This window comes from Ambystoma mexicanum, chromosome 3q (assembly GCF_040938575.1).
Source record: "Ambystoma mexicanum isolate Mex_15411 chromosome 3q, UKY_AmexF1_1, whole genome shotgun sequence".
Lineage (NCBI taxonomy): Eukaryota > Metazoa > Chordata > Amphibia > Caudata > Ambystomatidae > Ambystoma > Ambystoma mexicanum.
The window spans coordinates 1,229,416,719-1,229,434,334 of NC_090926.1; the positions used below are offsets into that span (position 1 = coordinate 1,229,416,719).

Genomic DNA, 17,616 nt, shown 5'->3' on the forward strand with positions numbered 1-17,616 from the left:
AGTATACAAAAAGCTAGAAAGCTACAGGTCATTGGGGAAAAACAAATGACCTCATTTTGGTTATTTATAAAAACCTGATGCACTCGCGAAAACCAAAGCTCTCAATTTTCGTTTGGCCATGCGCGAGAAGGCCATCCAGTCCTGTATTTTTACTTTGAATACTTAGACTTGTCTTTTCTTTCCTACGTTAGAAAAGTACAAATCACAGAATACCAATCAAAAACTGGACTAGGTGGCCTTCCCAACCTAAGCAGCTGAAACAAAGTAGCATGACTTGACTTATCATTAAGTCGCTCCTCGGCGAGAAAGTTCTGCCATGGTATGTTTTCTCTGTCTAATCGTTGCTATGTAAACTCATTTCTTTGTCCTTTCTTCCTTTCCATGGTCATTGTCATATTTCCCCTGCGTATACTAAGCGGCGAGCGGGCGTGACGTCACCAGGCCGGCCTCTGTGATGGTTGCTCAGGTTACTGGCACTGCCCCTGCCGCGGCACAGCTGCTTCATGGGTGCCCGGCAGGGTCAAATGTCTGTAGCTCATTGTCTGACTGAGTGAAGCGGGGCGGGAACGAATAAGCAGGTAGGCGTAATTTGGTGTTCACGTGATGATGTTAAAATGTGATTGGTCGAAGGTGGGCCTCGTAGGGGTGGGTGGAGAAGAAAGCCCCCCTTCCCCAACTGCCAATGCATGCGTGGTTCTTCAGTTCGAACTATTTGTGTGGTGTCTTGTGTTTACAAACTATTGAATGTTCTGGAAATGTTTCGGGTTACCGTACACAATTTTCAAAGCACCGTTGGTAGCCGGTTTCCAGGCAGGGGATATTCTAAAAGCTGTACTTTGACTGGTCCGTTTTACAGTTCTTAACGCCTAAATTCTCGAACGTTCTGGAACTGGAGCACGGATGCATTGTGCCTGCTTTCCACACCACCACTGGTCGTGACGTAAAAATAAAGTTAAGATTTACTGCGCAAATTTGAAAATTCCAAGGCATGCCGGGAATGGTAGTTTGGGTTTATTTGGGCGCAGCCCACTCCACCCCCACATTCCCCAGTTTGCCCGAATATGGGCTCTATGTGCTTCGATCTGCTGGGAGCTGTAGCTGAGTTACTAAAATCATATATGCCAGGAGACGGTCATCACATTCTGTTTTGTTCTTTGCACTCTGAGACTTGTCCGAGATTTATATGGTAACTTTCTGATTTTCCACACATACCTTACAGAAAGACATTATTCGATTAAGGACACGGAGGCAAAGGGTTATGCTTGGCTCTCAACTTTACTTCTGAGCAGCATCATTAAAGCAATAACAATAACCATAATAAAACGAATAAACTGCAATCTCCATAAGTGTTGAATCTTTAAGGTTATTGGTCCTTCCAAACGTGACTTTTTTTCATTCAATCGTCCATGTCCATCTCTATGAATCCTGTCCACAGTTTTAACAGCTTTTCTTTCGCTGGCCCGTTCAACCGGTAAACGCTGATTGAACTGTTCCTCATAAATCATCTTTTAGACATTGGTCGAATCGAGTGGGTAACCATAATACAGGTAAACACATTTGCATAATCGGTTTGCATCATGGCATTATATTACATCATCACACCCATTCCGTAATTTGACTACTCAGGTGGGATAATCCATCGCGTCCATTTTCTTGGCTTGAAATGGAATGTTTTGAAGGTCCACTCGTTCGACCAATCAGCTGCCTTCATAATGTCCTCCAGTCTGGCTCCCGCATAAAAGGCCTTTGAAGCCATTGCTCCCTCACTGAATGGGCCCCATAACAGTCCGTATCGACGCCCGCTTGAGCCATAGCCGATCTGACCCATGTTGCCAAGGTAGCGGAATCTACTGCCCGAAAGGTTTCCTTAAGGCGATGATTAATTTTGTTACCCCGGTGGGTCGAAGGTCTTATGTCATGATCTCATATGCCGATATACATTTCCCTGGGCACAACGTAAGGTGAGCAGGGAATGATTCATATGATACGGATCTCCAATGCGTCTTGATACTTTTCGTGATGTGAAAGGTTATTCCCCGCAGGGACAAGGATTTGCTATTGATCTCTAACGTTTTCACATCCGATACTCTCTTACATGATAGTAAGCATAAAAGCATAGTCACTTTGGCGGATAACGCCTTCCTCGTTAAATCACTCTTGTCTGGCCATGAAGTGACCATTCTTAGGACCTTATCTACACCCGACACCTGGTCGTACTTCTCCCTGGGTAGTCTGATTAGTCAACACCCTTCAGTAGTCTACATAATGGATGTTCTCCCACTGACAGCCCTTCTATCTTTGCGTGTCCTGATATTGCTTAGTGGGTGTTTTGCTATTCGGTCATGTGTAGTTATCCAAGAGGAAGACACATATAGGTGTGGGGGAGCAGAATTAAATCTCTAACCAATCCTCCGTGGATATTAAAAGGGCTTTCTGTCCATTTCTAACATCATATCACACAAAACAGAATATCAGCCATCATGTTGAACAACGATTGCTCCAGACAACTTTAAGATCAAGAACCAGTATGATTCTGTTACCTATTATGACCCTGACTGGAAAAACACCCTGACCCTGCAGGATGACTTTCCCTAGGAAGCATATCGTGGTCCGCCTATCTAAAAGAGGACAGGGTAAAGAGAGGAAACTGACCCTAACTCTACAATGGATCATTAGTTCAAAGAGGCCCAGAGGAACGCTGAGCTATAATTGAACACATGATACACCAAAAAATGGTGTTAAAACTAAAAGTAAACAATTTAAAAGGATGGAACAATTGAGGTGTAGTAACACCCAACGGGGGATTTTCCACTTTTATTCACCCTCCGTGGTGTGTACTGCACCCCTTCATCTATTATTATCATCTTCTTCAGGACCAATTTCTTATCTGTTCAGATTTCATCTTCAATCCGCAAATAGTAGCGGGGCCCACCAACCACCTCTGGGTGTGTTCATTCCGGCTGTGATGATCTATTCTCTTCTTCAAAAATGTGGTGGGAATGAGTAAAATTCTTTAGGTTTTTCTTTCTTTCGACTCGATCTTGGCCACCATAGGCTAATGTGGCATCTGTGCAGCGCTCAAGGCAGCGAGGCTCCGTGAGGAATCTCACGCATGAGTGCGTCTCAATTGTTCCATCCTTTTAAATTGTTTACTTTTAGTTTTATCACCATTTTTTGGTGTATCATGTGTTCAGTTATAGCCCAGCGTTCCTCTTGGCCTCTTTGAACTAATTATCCATTGTAGAGCTAGGGTCAGTTTCCTCTCTTTACCCTGTCCTCTTTTAGATAGGCGGACCACCATACGCTTCCTATGGAAAGTTTCATCCTGCAGGGTCAGGGTGTTTTTCCAGTCAGGGTCATAATAGGTAACAGAATCATACTGGTTCTTGCTCTTAAAGTTGTCTGGAGCAATCGTAGTTATCCTAGAGACCACTTACCAGATTACATAGACCAAAAGTTTTTGGACTCAGGGAGGCAATAATATACACCTAGACCAATAGTTAGGTGGTAATCGGCCCTTTACAGGCCCATTATTCTCATAAAATATAAACATGCACACATCTCTGTAACTGAATAGGGTTAGTGATACATAAACATATACAGGAGTAAAGATAGACAAGTTACATTACCGTTAGTGTAGTCGAGGATCGCTTTATCTCGGCCACTACCCAGTCCCAAGGCAGCTAGGCAGAGAGATCACATGTGCTAACGGGGTCTGGAGTGGAGCCTCCTCCCTCTCAGCGAGACTTTGTCACCCGGGGTGCCAATTTCTAATTCTATTAGCCGGATACCTCTTATGGGGAGCAAATCCCCGCCCACCTTAGCTTGCCAACCGTCCCGACCGAAGGACAGCAAACATGAGGGCACAGAGCAGTAAATTGCAGATAATAATGGAAAAACCCAGTTTGCCTCCTGCATGCTCGTTCCCAGCACCCCTTATCACTGCACCGGCACAACTCAGACTCCCTTTTTGGCTCATCCTTGATTGAACAATACGCCAACTATCCTCCATAATGAGCTCATCTGCTCCCAAATATACACATTGCAACAATGGCAGAACTCATGTCTGCTAATTGAGCTCACAAAATCATAGACTTCCATTGCGGTCCGGTCATGGATCTGGATTCCTCTTAAGCTTAACCCAGATCTAGGGGCAATTAATCCCATATGTTCTGAGGGAATTTGCACTCCCAATTCCTGTGTCAATCACACAGATTCCCCTTGGTTGCAGTCTCATTTCTTCCTTTACATGAAAATCCAGCCCTGCAGACTCTGGTGTGGCTCGATAAGGAGATAGTGCTCCAGGTGACATTTCCCAATACACCAAGGTTTCAACGGCTCTATTCTGTTTCATTTGTAAAGCTGGTGTCAACATACGCATCAAAGGGGTCTCTTCATTAGCAATATGTCTATTATTCACACTTTGGATCTGCAAAGGGATTCCGTAGTACAATGCCACTTGATCTAACAATTTAATCATATTCAATTGGGTAGCTCTTTTGCATGGCATCACCATTAAATATCCAGAATATGTGTCCACAATAGTGCACGCATGTTGACATCCTCTGCTAATCAGCATTAGATCGATATAATCGATCTGCCATATTTGTCCAGGTAATTTACCTCGTTTTAATATACCCTGAATGATATGCAGGATAGGCCTCTGTGATGTTGGCACAATGGAAATTGCAAGATCACGGTTTTCACGATCCCTACTGGAAGGCTAATTCCTCGATCTTGTGCCCACCTGATAGTAGCCTTTTCTCTGAGATGCCCACTTTTCTGGTGTGCCCACTTAGCAAGCCCTTCCAGATCATCTTCCTCAGACCTTGCATCCATGACTGAAATGTTGGCATGGTCATCTGCTACAGAACTGAACCAACGTTACAATGAGTCCGTTGTGCAATGAACATCTACATGATACACAGTCACAGTGTTATGCATCAACATCTCAGTAATATCTTGCAACAACTCTTTCCCCCACACCTCTTTAGTATGAATCTTCCATCCATTCTTTTGCCATGTTGGCAGCCAAACAGCTAGCCCATTCGCCACTGACCAGGAGTTGGTGTATACATAACAACAACCAGGGGTTTCTTGCTTTAATGCCTGATACACTGCATACAATTCCGCAAATTTACTGCTCTTCCCTTTCCCTGATGTGGTCAATATTTTCTCCATTATGGGATGATATGTTACAGCTTTCCAGTGTTGCTCAGCCTCCACATATTTGGCGGAACCATCAGTGAACCATGCATGTTCAGTTTGTTCACTCGTTAACTCTCCATACGGGACTCCCCATCTCACAGGAGACTCCTTTATCTCAGACTCCTCCGAAGGTTCCAAATCAATCAACAGAACATCAGCCACTTGCAGCTCATGCAGTTTCTTAATTCCCCCGTCTCCTGTTTTGGCACAACCTTGAATGTACCACTTCGATTTAATGATGCTCGCTTCTTGTGCATGTCCTATTTGATGTGTTTTAGGAGAGCTCAATACCCACTGCATGATCGGAATTTCCGGTCGGATCAATACATTGTTGACCCACTGTCATTTGCTCTATATCCACAACAGCCCAATAACATGCTAATAACTGCTTTTCAAAAGGAAAAGCGTCCAGCGCCGGTTAACTTACGACTCCAGAATCCCAAAGGGACTCACTTTTAGTCCTGTTTCTGCCACACACTCCAGTTGTCATAGTTTTCTTGTAATGACACATTTAATTCCACCTACCCTTCTCTCAATGGCCACAAATCCAGCATGGTATCTTTTGCTAATTGAAATGCCACCTCTTGCTCCTTTCCCCACTCAAAGTTGGACTTCTTTCGTGTCACGTTGTAAAGGGGCGCAATAATCTGCCCCAAATGTGGCGTATGCTGTCTCCCAAATCCAAGCAAATTTATGAACTGTTAGACTTGTTTCTTATTCATAAGTTTGGAGAACTCAAGGATCTTTTGTTTAACCTCACGATGGCCTCACAATGGCCATTATGCCACTGAATCCCTACGAAAATCACAGTCTCTGCGGGACCTTGGGTTTTTGTCTCATTAATTTCCCAGCCTTCCTTTCTCAATCCCTCGATAATGCGGTCTAGGTGCATCCGCACGCTCGACTCCTGCTTTCCCTGTATCAAAACATCTTCGACATAGTGTCAAATCTGCACATCAGGTCTGCACAGAATTTTATCTAAGTGTTCTACCACCAGCCGGTGACAGATGGCCGTACTATGCATGTACCCCATGGGCAAACATTGAAACGTACACTGCCTCCCATTCCAGGAGAATGCAAACTGCTCTTGGCATTCTTCCGCCATCAGCACTCTCCTTGACCATTGAGGGCCAATGACCTCTGACTGGGTGGACATAGAGAAGTTCGAAGGGACTGTAACCAACTCCCTCCTGAGGGACTTCCCTGTATGCAAAGAGAAGACATGGCAGTAGAAGGTCCCACTTTTTCTTAAGGGGTTCTTCTAAAGCACCTATCACGCTCTTCATAGTACGATTAAACCTCTCTACCATTACATTTGTCTGTGGATGGTAGGCTGTAGAAAACTTGTGACACCACAGTTTTTCCACATGGCTTGCATGTAGTGGGACATAAAATTGGACCCCCTGTCGGATATCACTTTCTTAGGAAACCCTACTCTGGTAAAAATACCAAGTAGAGCCTTAGCCATAGCCTGAGCTGTAACAGTTCTCATAGGTATGGCTTCTGGGTAACTTGTAGCATGGTCTACTACAACCAGGATAAACCTGTTCCCAGAAGATGTGGGAGGGTCAAGGGGACCGACAATGTCAATGCCCACCCTCTCAAAAGGAACCCCCACCACTGGGAGAGGCACCTAGGGTGCCACATTCTTGGCACCACTCTTGCCAGAGGTTAGGCAAGTGTGACAGCTCCTACAGAATTTGTCAACTTCTGAACCCATCTCAGGCCAGTAGAACTAGAGAGAGAGCCTTTCCTTGGTCTTTTTAAAACTCAACTGACCAGCCAAAAGCATCTCATGGGCTAACTGTAGGAACTGGAGTCTGTTAGCAAGGGGCACTACACTTCTTTTGCAGTCCCCAGGGATAGACTCAGTTGGTTCACTGTAGAAGAGGCCATCTTCCCAGCTTAACCTGTGCTTTCCAACTTCTTGCCCATCAAGTTGGTTAGCAGCCTGTTGTCGAAGACCTTCAAGAGTAGGGCACTCTCTCTGTCCTTTGCTAAAGTCTGCCCTGTTGGGTCCACCTTCTGCCAGTAAAGACTGCAGCTCAGGATGTTCAACAGGGTCATGATCTCCAACTAAGACAGTGTCTTCCTCCAGATCTTACTCTTCAGATGCTGGTTCAACCACACAAGGTTGCACCTCACACTCTGCCTCAGCAGGTGGAGGGATCACAGGTGTGATCTTGGACAATCTCGGTGATGTCCTTGTTGGTAGCACAGGGGTGCTGTCTGACTTTTTCCTGGAGGTCTTGGGTTTCCCCTTTGCCTCTGTTTTTCTAGAAATGGCAGTGAGCAACTCCTATGGAGTGGGAGTGATATTTTCTTCCATCATCTCCTCTAGAGAGCCTCTCAAGGTTCTCTCCCTTGCAGACCTTGTGAGCCCTGTTTCCTTTTACTGGGAGGCCTGGGGGTGCTTGACACAACTCCAAGAGCTTTAAGGTCATTACCCAACAGGACTCTCCCAGGTACTTCACTCTGCACACTAACAGGTATCTTGACAGTCATGTCATTGCACTGGATGAGAGCTGGTAACTGGGGAAGCATTTGCACAGGGCCTCCAGCTAACTCCAGCCTTAGCAACATCCTCCACCTTCACAAATGATTCATCCACGACAGTTATGCTCCAGTGTCTCTATTGGAAGGGGTTTCCTGACCATTCACAAGAACACTATCTTTATAATACTCTTTAGTATTATCTGGGATGGAATTATAGACATCTAAATTCTGTTGTTCCCACAAGCCCAGGGACACTAAAGACACACTAGCTGAGACTCTCATGGGTCCTTCAGCCAGTAGGTGAAAGGTTCAACTTGCCATAGGTACTTCATCCCCCGGGGAGAAGGCTAAGGAGACAGTGGGGACCCCTGAAGGTTTACCATTACATCTGGAATCCCCTTTCACATGGTCAGTTGGCCCACAAACATAACATTTCCCAAATGTTTTGATGAATGGGGGTTTGTTCTGACCTCCATCTGGTTTGGGTCCAGATGGTGCACTAGCCTGATTTGGTTTCCATTGTCGTTTACCCTTATGTTGCTGTTTGTGGCCCTCTTTTGAATTGGAGGTATTAGAATTCTCTTTGTTGTCTTTCTTTGGCTGTTCCCCTCATCCTTTTTTTGAGTAGCCCCAGAATCCTCGTGAGTAGCCCTGTTGGCAACCCACAAGTCAGCAGCCTTAGCTAGCTTCTTTGGATCTATCTCCTTAGAATCAGCCAAGTGCTGTCTGAGCTCAGGAGAGCAGACATCAAAAATAGACTCCACCATAACAAGATTTATCATTCCTTCATAAGTGTTTACTCCGTAACCCTTAATCCAACCATCTTAAGTTTTTCAAACACTCACATACCCAGGTAGCCCAAGGGGTACCATCATGCTTTTTGAGGGTCCTAAACCTCTTAAGGTACTGGGAAGGGGTCTTCCCAAATCTAGCAATGAAAGCTAGCTTCACACACTCATATTCCATTCTATCCACCTCGCCCAACTCCATCACAACATCAGATGCAACAGTGGGTAGCCTAGAGAAGAGCCATGGAAGCAATTGATTCCCTGTGAGACCTTGAATACTTTGGTTATATTCAAACATTGCCAACCAATCTAAAATATCAAGCTTAACCTCGTACATACCCACAATTTCTTTAAGCATACAGGGTCTCTTAGGACTGGAAGACCTAGAAGACTCTGGGAGAGACGCACTTTCAAGAGACAATCCTTTCATTTCAAGTTCATGATTCAACTCCATTTCTCTGAGTTTCAGTTCTTGATGTTTTTGTTCAGTTTGAGCATTTAACCGTTTAAATTCCAGTTCAAGCCTCATTTTCTCTAGAGCAATGAATTCAGGACTGAGTGTAGGACCTGTGGGGGCCCCAGTGGACAAGGGTTGAGGTTGCTGAGCAGGCAAGGGAGTAGAGAGACCTACATTAGGAGACACATCTACTTCTTCCAACTCATCATTAACAGACATAGCATCATCCTCAATACTTTCCACATTTACTAAGGAGTCAGGCATTTCAGACCCACTCCCTAGACTTTGGTTCTTTATCAACTTTTCAACTAATTCAATCTTTTTGCCTTTGGCAGAGAGTTTCCTTTCTTTACACATGTTTCTTAAACAATCAGCAGTATGACTCAGGAGGGTCACCTGACTGTGGCTTTCCATGTCAGACATGATTATATTGCTTTTTAGTGATATTAGCCTTGTGGTTAGTTGATCCAAGGTAATAGCAGTACTCTAAGTGTAATTACTATACTTTTATCCTCACCGCTGTACACCAGTGTTAGGCAGAATTAAATGCAGTACTCTTTGGGAACACTACACACAATTAAGACTACAAGTGACAGTACAATTTCACCTTTGGTACAAGCCTGTACTTCACAGTTATAATGGTAGCAAAGTACAAATAGTTACACAAAGGACAGCAGTTACTATAATTCAGGCAAACACTGACTCAAGGTTTCTAAGTAAAAGAATATATATTTATTTACTCAACAGTTAACATTTCACTATTCTAAACAAGTTAATAATCACAGTCATAAATACACCACACCACTTCTCTTAAATTCCAGACAAGTTAAGCTCACAAAATGAAGTGGGAGCAAAACGGCACTGCAGCAATTTAAAAGGGAGGGAAAGACAAAGTTATTAGAAATTAGGCAACACCAACAGGTAAGTAATCAGAGCAATTGAACAAGAGAGGCTACAAGGTTAACATCAGATAGAAAAGGATTAGGGCCAAAGTCAATGGTTCAAAAGTCTTTTTCTCAAGATAATAGGTTCACTGTAGTTCACGGTAAAGTTCGTGGCACAGATTCCGGAGGAGGTTGGTTGGTAGAAAAGTTAGTTCAAAGAGAAGAGAAGGACAAGCCCTCAGATTGGAGAAAGATTTCAAACACTTTCACTGCGGGTGACCGAAACAGACAACCGGATTTGCACAGTACCTTAAAACGGAGAGGGAGCTAAGGCGGACATTCCTGGTGGTTCCTGCAGGCTCACGGTTCATGAAGCCACTGTCGGACTGATCAGAAGTAGGAAGACTGGAGGGTCCTGTGCCACCCAGGGAAGAAGCCAGCAGCAGAGCAAAACAACTAATAAAAGGTGCGCTCCTTAAAACCCAAGCAGGGTCCGACCTTCCTGGCTATCCGGCCCACTGTAGCTCTGTACAGCGAATTCGACCAGAGGAGGGGTCTTTGGCTTGAAGTTTGGGTGAACTGGTTGGTCCCACCAGCTCAAGGGAAGAAGTTTCCTGGAGGATCTTCTCTGTCGTCGGATTCGGAGATTGGGACCTGCAGCAGGGCTTCACCGGGCGGTTCAGTCGTAGTAGAGGTCCTCTTCTTCCAGTTCCTCGTTGATTCTTTCGTTCCAGTGGCGACTCTGCTCTTCCAGTCCGAGAGACCTGCGTTTTATGCAGTTTTCCCCCATTCATACAGCCTGGCTGACAATCGCACAGCAGGTGGCTGGCCTGGCAAGGCCAGTCCCCTTAGCCAATCAGACAAGAGTGTGACTTGGGTTACTAAGGCAACCCATGGCAGGGGTCCGAAGATGCCTACCTAGACTATCAGGCGCCTTAAGGAGGGCTTCTGCGCAGAAGCCCGCAAAAAGACGGCGAACAAAGGAATCATCCCCGGTTTGGCGCGCAGAGTAAAACACGAGAAAGACTTTAACAAAAAGAAATGGCGAATAAACCCAGCCGGAACCAAAATAAAATGTATTTGGTCAAGCGGGTTTATGTTCGAGGCTACTATAATACCACGTTTATATAATAAAATTGCGCTACGAAAGTTAGGGTAGATACCACTGCCACCAGCCAAGTCTTAGTGTTAAGGGAGCGAAACAAGGCTCCAAGAGGCACAGACAAAAAGAGATAAGAATGAACCGTTTCCAGTACTCTATGAAAGATGGGGTGTACAGGGTCTACAGTTTAAAGTGACTATATAAAGTTAATTGCAACTTTACCTGTTTCTGGGGGACAGTCAGTGGGAAGTCTCAAAGACCACCCTGTGTCACTGCACTGAAGGTGCTGTGTAACACACACAAAAAGTGGTGCACATGGAGTAGGTGAGGCTCCAGTGCCCAAGATCACACAAACGGTGAAAATACACTCAGCAAAACACATGTAAGAGTGGGAAAAAGGCTCACACTCCTACCAGGTGAGAAAAATAAATCCTAGAAATCCAGCAAAGCTGCTGGGGGACTCTTTAGGTAAGGGAAATCAGCCATTTATGAGAATTCTCCCTAACAGATGCAAAACTGCTTTGGGAGTATATCTAAGATGAGGAATATGTGGGAGGACACAATCCATTCGAAAAACAAGTTACTTATCAACTGTAACGTTCTTTTGATTGGATGTTCCTCCCACATATTCCTCGTCGACCCTCCCAACCTACCCCACAGTACAGTTTACGTGGTTTACACTCAAAATTCCTTTAAGGCTTGGGTCAAAAGAGGCACGCATTAACCACAATCCATTGGCTGCAATATACTAAAAAAACAGAACTGTGGCCAACGGGCGCGCTCAAAGCTTTTATACGGCGGATGACGTCGGCACTCGACGGATGCCGCCGAGGGACATCGACGCCGCAGCCTCGAGTGGAGTGCCCTCTGGTGGAGAGAGAACATTTTTTCGAAGCAGCAAAGCTGAAAGTAAGGATATACCTAAAATGAGGAATCGAAAGAACGTTACTGTTGGTAAGTAATTTGTTCTTTTGACCTTGTGAATAGGAAGTATGAATCCCTGAAAAAAATGAAAAATTGGAAGTAGATTTATCTACTAAAGATGTAGTGAACTAGGGCCGAGATTGTGTACGCTTAGGAGAAAAGGTAGTTGCTGGGGAGAGTTTATCTAGTGATAGATGAATAACTATTTGAAACAGAACAGCCAGGTTGTGTAACAAAGGAAGAGAAGAAAAAGTTACCGCCCATGTCCGCACCCCCGCAGTGGCGGTGAGAGCCATTCGTACCCCAGGGTCCATTCAAGACTTTCCCACAAGTCTTCACTAAGATGTCATTCCGCTCCACCTAATTGTTTCCCTTATGTAATATTTAGTTTTGCAGAGGTGTATTGAGGTTCAAGATGCTTTAACCACAACAGATGCTGGTGTATACTTCCATGTGTCGGCCATGTCAGATCTTTAGTCTGCAGCATTCTTTGAATGTTTTGAATGTCTTTCTTCATGATTCTATTCTCTCCCCACCCAGCCGGTGGTACCAGTGTGAGGCTTGTGATGAATCCCAAGGCATCGTCACGGCTTTAGATGGGGGAAGTCCCTTTCCATGAGGCCAGGAAGGTGAGGCCGCTACCTGATTTTGCTCAGCCTGACACTCATTGGCAGGGAGGATCTCATTGAGGAGAAAGCACAGTATACATTTGAGCCTCCCACCCTCTCTCAAAACCCCTTCATTTCCACAATATCTACTACTCCCATATGTTTCTGCAGTATATCTCAGCCAAGAATTACTGGGACGAGGAAGAGGCCACGAGTAATGAAGATAACTGATAATAACAAATGCATACGCTCCAGCCTTTGGAGTAATCCTATTGGTCAGCTGTCCTTCAAAGGCAGAGATGGAAGAAACAATGGCTTCTTCATTCAATGCTCAGCTCAGACCGAGACCTTGGCAAGGCCCACGCAGACCCACAGTGCAAAGAGGCAGATGGATTCCAGGAGGAAAGCACAATGCAGAAGGCAGACTGGAGGAAAAGGACGATACTCTCTGGTAACCGAAGCTATTGGAGTTCAGCAAATCCATCAGCAAGCTACAGGCTAGACATGCAGAAGTCCAGAGAAGGTCCTGCTGTGCCAGAGAAGCCAATGAAGCTTCTTGGAGACTCGTGAACAACCAGAGGGTGACGGCCACGACCCTAAAGGTACGAGGGTGGCTAATCCCAGGGTTGGGGGGTACCCAGAGAGCACAAAGTGGCTGAAGCAAAGAACCAAAGGAGTATTTACTGGGGCAGAGTGACCAAGTGAAGGGGTTCTGGGACCCATATCAGGAAGGCATACCCGACCAGTAATTAAGGAGGAAACAAACTTCACACATATAAATGGCAGTCACAGACCTTGGCAGGAGAGTAAACCAATGCTCTGGATAAGAGAGAGATTAAATAAAGAGAACGTTGTGAGTAACCAAGTGACGAGGGTCTGGGACCTATGTTGTGGAAGCACACCCGGAACTGTAATCAAGAGGAATAGGAAGCTTGTGTGTACCAGTGACACTGAGAGACCTTGGCAGGAGAGAATACCAAGGCTGTGGGTGCAAATGAAGATGGAGAGACAGAGACAGAGAGAGCGAACTGTGAATTCGGGAACATTGAGTACCCAACTTGGCAGGAGAGTGGACCAAGAGGAGGGGTACTGAGAATAGGGTCTGGAACCCGTAACAATAGATTGAAAGGGACTGGGACCCTCAAACCGCTTGACAAAGGCATCCAAGGCATTCTTTCTTGTTGCAGGACCTGGGAGTCAGTAAAGTGAAAGGCATATCGTGAACATTAATGATACAGAAACAAACTTGAATAAAGCTGGAAAGACTCAGGGAAAAGGGAATTGGACCCTTCAGTCTTGTGGAACTTGTGTTTGCTTTTCTGCACCTTTTTGGAATTTTTGTTTTGAACTGCGAAGCTGAGCTGCAGGTTGACGCTTCTCCTTTCACCTTATATTAAGTTTAGCTTGTAAGGGATAGGTTAGGATTTGGACACAATTTTACATCGGACATTCTGACAGACTGTTTCACTAGCTAGTTTTGTTGAGGCAGGGAAACTCCACTTGGAGGTAGGGTTAGTTAGGATTCCTCCAACTCCCTCCTCCCATTTCTGTTATCAATAGAAATCTTTGCCATCAGTATGCCACCCATGTGCCCGCCTCCTAATCCTACACCCTCACTGGCTCATAATGATTGTTTTTACTGTGTGTGTGTGTGTGTGAGTGGATGTTGAAGCCCTTCTCCTTGCTCCCTCTTGCGGTTGGTGCTCCACCGTGACTACCTGCCTTTCCATCCATTCTATTTCCTCTGTGTGTTCATCGAAGTGCTTCAGCTTTGCTAGCAAAAATGACAAATAGCTGTTTTTTGGGTTCTTGGAAGGACTTGCTTTGCCTTTGCATCTGTTTGTGTGCAGAAAGTTGTGCATGTTTACCTCCACATGTCGAAAGGTCCTGTATTCTAGATTATTGAAGGATTGTGTTTATTTTTGTAGTTCGGTATCTTAGTCAGGGCGGCAGAATTTGCACTCCGCGCTAGCCGATGGTTTGTGATAATGACTTTTGGAGAGTAAGAAATGGTGTGCTGTGTGTATGTATAGAATTGTGTGTGTGTGTGTGTGTATAGAATCGAGGTGGCAAGTTATTTTTATTTATTGCTGCCTAGTAGCTTGCCTCTTTAATTTTTGCCCCCTGTCTTTGGTATAATTGCTCTTGTGCATGCTGAAGGAAGTGAGATGCTCATGAAGGCTGTTTGCTCGCTCTGCCACAATATAATCTATGAAATTTGGCCAAAAGGTGGATAAATATCTTATCCCAAAATTATTTACACATGTAACTATCCATAACCGTTAGTCTCACAACCAAGGCCTTTGCAAGACTCTCAGATCCCTGTGAAATTTGGAGAAGATAGTGACTGCCTTCTGCGCTGGGCTTGTGAAGGCACCATAAAGTACACACATACAACAGATTCAAGATTGGTTCTCAAATAGTTTTATTAACTTATAAGGCAGGATGGAGTAAGGCCTAACTTGCCTTATGCTAAGGTGGGATTTCGCTACCTAAAGAAAACTAAGGATAGTCTGTGTCAGGAAGTCCAAATAAAATACCTGTCTGTGTCCAAAACCTATACTTGCTCTCACAACTAACTGTATACAATGTGTAGGTATGTCAGCATCAACATGAATAGTGTTCAAAATAAAGTTCCCATGCACTTGCGCTTTCTCAGTGTCACTGGGCCTAGTAAGATCGTTGTTGTGTTCCCCACTGTTCCCCTCCCTTGCCTTGGCGCGCTCTGAAACACATGTGTATGAGCGTGATACAAATAAAATATCATATCATATCATATCTTCTTAAAGCTCTTGGCTTATAATCAGCTTCACCTTCCCCAAGTTCAAAACAGTTCACAAGGTATCAGGGTTCCCTTCCCCAAGAGTTCAAATCTTCCAGCGTTTCAAAACAACACAATTCCTTGGGACAGTTCCCAGCTATTTTGTCATCAGTACTTTTCACTGGTTGACATAGATAGTTCTGTTTCTTGACTTCAAAATCACATACAAGGTTGTTGCAAGACATAAGCTTCTTTAAGGATACTATAAGGCAGGCATGGTATCAAGAGATGACACAGACAACAGATTTCAAATTGAATATTAGGGTCTTTATTAAGTATCAGGATGGTGTAATGCCTAACTTGCCCTATAACTATGGTTGGAATTTCCCTACCTTAAGAAAACTAAGGGAAGTCTGTGTCCATAGCCTCTCTCAGGGTAAGTTATTCTTGGGCTCCCTGTCGCAAGTTTAACACAATTCCAATAGCTACTTGTCTCAACAGTGTGACACCAGGCCTCGAGGGTCCCTTCTACAGGTTCAACATAGTACAGTTTACATAAAAAGGAGGTCTTGAGTTTCCCTTCCCCAAGACAGCTTTTCTCACATCTTTCGATTCTAAGGGTTCCTTTCGCCAAGATTTTACTGTAGCACTTAACTTGCTTTCACGGAATCAATGTTCATTCTAAGAAAACAGGTCCACTTGACCCGCCTTTTAACTTGCTTTTACACTCAATTCACAGTTCTTTGTGGTTTATTCATAAGGGCTTTTGCTTTTCACCATTCAGGGCTCCCTGGTCTAGGTGCAGTTGTCAGACCACACGGTCCACCCAACACAGGTCGTGCAACCAGGAACCCTATGCTTTTCCTTGACTTGTTTTGTGCTGTTAGTTATCTTCACAGTGGGGAACTTCCTTGTCTAGGCGCTGTTCTCAGACCACATGACCACATGGTCCACCCAATACAGGTTGTGCAACCATAAGTTCCCTTGTCTTTGTTTTGCCCCTCCACAGGCTCTTCAGCCTTGGGCTTCTGACTTTTCTCACACTTGTACTCCCTTTGGGTAGTGTAACACTCTTATGCATCAATCATTTGTTTTACCATAGACTTATGGTTCTTGCCCACATTGGTTGTTAGAATATTCAAGTTATTGTTCAATTTTCCATATGCTTTTTTTCTGCTCAGTGCTGCTTACGTACACTTTGTGTTTGCTCTGTATTCAATATGCTGTTTTCTTATTCAAATAACACTTTCTATTCAGTTTGTTATTCAATATAATGTGGTTTCATTCAAGCCACAATTTCCATTCAGTTCGGTACTCAATATAACGTGGTTTCATTCAAAATGCAATTTCCCCTCATTTCGGTATTCAGTACAGTTCAGATGTATCTGGGTTTATGAACCGTTAGTTGCCTGCGGTCCCCTACCAGCACCCCGGTCTTCCCTGGTCCCCTGGTACTCACCAGCTCTTCACGTCTCCACAGCGGTGGCTCCTGCTGCTCCTGCTAACCTTCTCTGTAGCCGGGAGACAGACCATCTGTGCTTCGCTTACTCACCGGGCACTTCTCTGCATACGTCAATGTCCCAAATCGACAGCATCCTTTCTGCTTCTCAGCTGTTTATCCGCTCTAGCTGCCCACCCTCTGTTTTGAGGGCTCCCGCTCCTGCAAGCACCACGCAACTTGCTTGCTCAAGGTCCTGCAGGTCCTCTGTGATCGTTGCCAGCATTCAGACCTCCTGGTCTCCTTCCACCACAGCGGTTCTCCCTCACATGCTTGTCTGGGTCTCCTCCCTTTATACACCTGAGCCCTATTAAGGGGTTTCAGGTGTGAGTTGTTGACTTGTCTTGCCCGACCATAATGAACCCAACCAATAAGACTTGCCTGCCCTGCAGTATTGGACGCCTTCGTACCCGTCTTCTTCTTCGTCCCAGTGCTACACTGGTGTGTGTAATAGGAAGTGTGCCTTACTCCTAGTTGCTTCTTCCTCTGTTCAGTTCTTGGTGGGTATTTACAAGGGAAAATAGGGCTTGAATCGAAGTAGCCCATGGAGGCTGAGGGAGGGGAGGGTACGTCAGTGTTAGGGAAGGGGGGATCTTGTGGGAGTAGATGAGAACCAGTGAATTGGGATATAGGAAGTATATGTTCTCATGATGATTTCCCTATTTTCCCACTCCGAAAATGGTTTTTGGGATAGGGAGTAGATATTGCTCCCTGCTGTCCATCTTGGACAGCAGGGAGCATCTTGTAAACCTGCAGGATGGAAGATGGCACAGGATTGACAATAACGTATAACCTTGGAGGGAAAATGGGGTACGTCATTACCATGATGTAGGGGATACTGTGTCTCACCCAAGGGAATTCACCATCCAAACCCCAGGAACCCTCCACTC

General features: G+C 44.9%; 1 protein-coding gene across 4 annotated transcripts in view; it reads left to right on the plus strand.

Moving 5' to 3' along the window:
- Nucleotides 1–424: 424 nt before the first annotated feature.
- Nucleotides 425–17,616, plus strand: part of LOC138447799 (coiled-coil domain-containing protein 159-like) — a 1,059,213-nt gene continuing 1,042,021 nt past the window's right edge. The window contains exon 1 of one of the 4 annotated variants that reach the window (XM_069604155.1): nucleotides 425–578. The gene's annotated coding sequence lies outside the window, so the exon portion shown is untranslated. The remainder of the gene's footprint in view (nucleotides 579–17,616) is intronic. The other 3 variants (XM_069604157.1, XM_069604156.1, XM_069604158.1) reach the window with 3 other exon arrangements.